The sequence below is a fragment of the Neodiprion fabricii genome, chromosome 3, assembly GCF_021155785.1.
Source record: "Neodiprion fabricii isolate iyNeoFabr1 chromosome 3, iyNeoFabr1.1, whole genome shotgun sequence".
Lineage (NCBI taxonomy): Eukaryota > Metazoa > Arthropoda > Insecta > Hymenoptera > Diprionidae > Neodiprion > Neodiprion fabricii.
The window spans coordinates 40,362,323-40,365,812 of record NC_060241.1 but is presented as its reverse complement, the minus strand read 5'-3'; positions in this window follow the sequence as shown (position 1 = coordinate 40,365,812).

Sequence of the window (3,490 nt, the reverse complement as noted above, 5' to 3'; positions counted from 1 at the left end):
ATTCTCATGCCCATTAGTCCTGCCGGTCGCGCTTGTATTGTTTTTGTTCTTTGGCATGTGTCACATTTTTTTATGTAGTTTACTGTGTCTCTGTACATCCCTGGCCAATAATATGTTTTTGCTACTCGTTGGTATGTTTTTTCGATCCCTAAGTGTCCTGCTTGTGTTACGTCGTGGTTTTCGTGTAGTATGTGTGTTATTTTGTCTTTGGGTATGACTAGTTTCCATGGGTTTGTGTCTGGTAGGAGGTTTGAGTGTAGGGGGTTCGGGCGGTGGAAGTATAGTTGATTGTTTCTGATTCGCCACGACTCGTTTTTCTCTGGGCGTGTTTGTACTTGTGTTTTTTTGTATGTGTACCACTTGTCTGTCGTGTCTTCTATTGTGTCTATGTGTTCTTCGTCTTCGTGTCGTCTTGAAAGTGCGTCTGGCACGTCGTGCATTGTACCTTTTCTGTGTGTAATGTCAAAGTCGTATTCTAATAGTTCTAGTGCCCATCGTGCAAGTCGGCCTGTGGGGTTTTTCAATTGTCTAAGCCACTTCAGTGCGTGGTGATCTGTAATGACTTTAAAATGGTATCCTTCCACGTATGGTCTGAATTTTTTTATGGACCAGAGTACCGCCAAACATTCTCTCTCAGTTGTCGAGTATTTACGTTCTGCCTCGCTTAGCGCACGGCTAGCGTAGGCTATGACATGCTCTTCGTCATCGAGAGATTGTGTTAGTACGGCACCTATCCCTGTTCCGCTAGCGTCTGTTTGTAGTGTCAATGTTTGTGTGTAATCTGGGCATGCGAGTGTGGGTGGTGATGTGAGTGCGTGTTTGATTGTGTTCATTGCGTTTTCTTGTTCTTCCCCCCAGTACCATTTCTGGTCTTTTTTCAGTAGTCGTGTTAGTGGTTCTGTAATGTGTGCGAAGTTAGGTATGAAGCGTCTGTACCATGATGCCATGCCAATTAGTCTCCGTAGTTGTTTTATTGTTTTTGGGTTTGGGTAGTTTTCTATGGGTTGTGTTTTGTCGGGGTCTATGTGTAGTCCGTGTCTGTCTACTATGTATCCGAGATATTTGACTTGTGCGCATCCGAATTCGCACTTCTCTGGGTTTATTGTTAGTCCCGCGTCTGTAATTCTTTTGAGTATTTGTTCTAGTCTTTGTAAGTGTTCGTCGAATGTTTGTGTTACTATTATTATGTCGTCTAAGTATGCGAATGCATATGGTTCGCATTCTGGGCCTATGAGTCTGTCTAGTAGTCTTTGGAATGTCGCCGGTGCGCCTGTCAGTCCGTATGGCATTCTTTTAAATTGAAATAAGCCCATTCCCGGGACTGTAAAGGCTGTTATGTGTTTACTGTCTTCGTCGAGTGGTATTTGGAAGTATGCTTGGCTTAAGTCGATTTTTGATATGTACTGTGCTGTCCGTAGTTTGTCTAATATTGCTGTCATGTATGGTAGTGGGTATGCGTCTTTTTTTGATACTGAGTTTACTTTTCTAAAGTCTAAACAAAAGCGATATGTGTTATTTGGTTTTTTTATCATAACAATTGGGCTCGACCATTCGCTTTCTGATGGTTCTATCACGTCTTCTCTTAGCATTTTGCCTATTTCTGTGTGGATGGCTTCTCTAATTTTTGGTGATACCATATAGTATCTTTGTTTTATGGGTGCGTGTCCTTGTGTGTCTATTTTGTGTTTAATTAGGTGTGTTAGCCCGAGTTGGCCTGGTAGTGTTGAGATTTTCTGCTGTATTGTCGTCTGTAGTTGTGTGTGTTGTGATTGTGTGAGTTCTTGTATTCCTGCGCATATCTGTGGTTCGGTTTCTTTGTCGGTTTGTGTGTCGTCTGTTGTTTGTGCGTTTGTGGGTATGATTTTTTGATTTGTGATTTGTGTGTTCTGTGGGTTGTCTTTTTGGGGGGTGTTTTCCGGTGGTGTCTTTGTGCTGGGTAGTGTTGGTGTTAGTGGTTTTTGTTTCATGGTTGTTTTTTTTGTGTTTTCGTGTCTTTCTGTTGTTTTCGGGTTCGTTTGTTGTTTCGTTGCTTCTAATTTTTCTGCTGCTTTTGCTTGTTTTGTGTGTGTTTGTGTTGATTGGTGTCGTGTTTCTCGTGTTTGATGTGTTTGTATGTATTCTTTGAGTGGTGTTGGTAGTTTTTGTGGTCTAGCTTGCATGTGGTAGTGTGTTTGTGGGTCGTCTATCAGTGACCATGTGTTTTTTCCATAATTTATTAGTATTCCAAATCTTATTAAGTCGCTGTTCCCAATGATACCTTGTGAGCCTAAGTTTGGTATTAATCCGAAATTAATTTTTTTTGTTATGTTGCCGAGGCGTATTGGGAGTGTTACTGCTCCTTCTATCGTCACCTGTGTTCCGTTTCCCATTGTAGCTGTTCTGTCGAGTGTGTTGTTTATTTGTGTGTCTGTGTTATGTAGTATTTGTATTACTTCTGCGCCTAGGTATGAGTGTGTTGCGCCTGTGTCTATTAGTGCGTTAAATTCGTGACCGTGTATTTCGATTCTGATGTGAAACCTACTTTCCGTTCTGTTGTTATCTGTTGTAGGTGCTACTGTCTCGGGTGTGTTTGTGTTGTTTTTGGGGTTGCCCTCCACCCTTGCTGGGTCAACCCTTACTCGTTTCCCTGGTTCTGTGTTTGTGTGCATTGCCATCTGAAGTGTCCGGGTTGGTTGCAGTTGAAGCATCTGCGTGGTGTTGTGCCTGTGTTTGGGTTCGTTTGTGTTTGTTGCTGAGTGTAGTGTGGTGAGTTATACGTGATTGCGGGGTATCGAGTCTGTTGCGTGTTTTGGTTTGTTTGGTTTCGTCGTATGTTGTATGTGAGTGCCGGTGGTATATTTGGTGTTGGGAGTATTGCTGGGCGGGGTTGTGTTTGTGTGTACTTGTATGGGATGTATTGTGTGTGGTGTGTTTGGTGTGTGTAGGTTTCTCGCGGGTGTGTGTAGTTGTTTAATATTGTTTGTCTCGTGTTTTCCCATTCGATATTTGCTTCCCATTCTTTTGCGGCCATTTCCAGTTGGTCGAAGTTCGCGAAATCGTATGGTTTTATGTATGCCTTGTATTCTATTTTCATGTTTCTGTATGCCAGGTCTAATTGTGTTCGTGGGTGGTATGGTGGTTTTAGTTGTGATAGTAGTGTTCTAAATTGTATTAGGAATTGTGTGATTTTTTGTGTTGGTCCTTGTACGTAGTTTTTGATTTTTTGTTCCAGTTTGTCCCTATGTTGTATGTCTTGAAATGCGTGTGTAATGTCTCTCTCGAATTCTTCCAGTGTTCGCCATTTGCCTCTATTTAATCTGTACCAGTTTTTTGCGTCACCTTCGAGTATCGGGCTGAGGTTGTTGATTAATTGTGTATCGTGTATTTCATAACCCGTTTGATAGTCGCGGAGATTTTGTAAAAATTCGTCTATGTCTTCGTCTGTGTTTCCTGAGTATTTTATGTTCCATGTTTGTATTGTTTTCATTGCCATTGCTGGCTGATTCCAGTA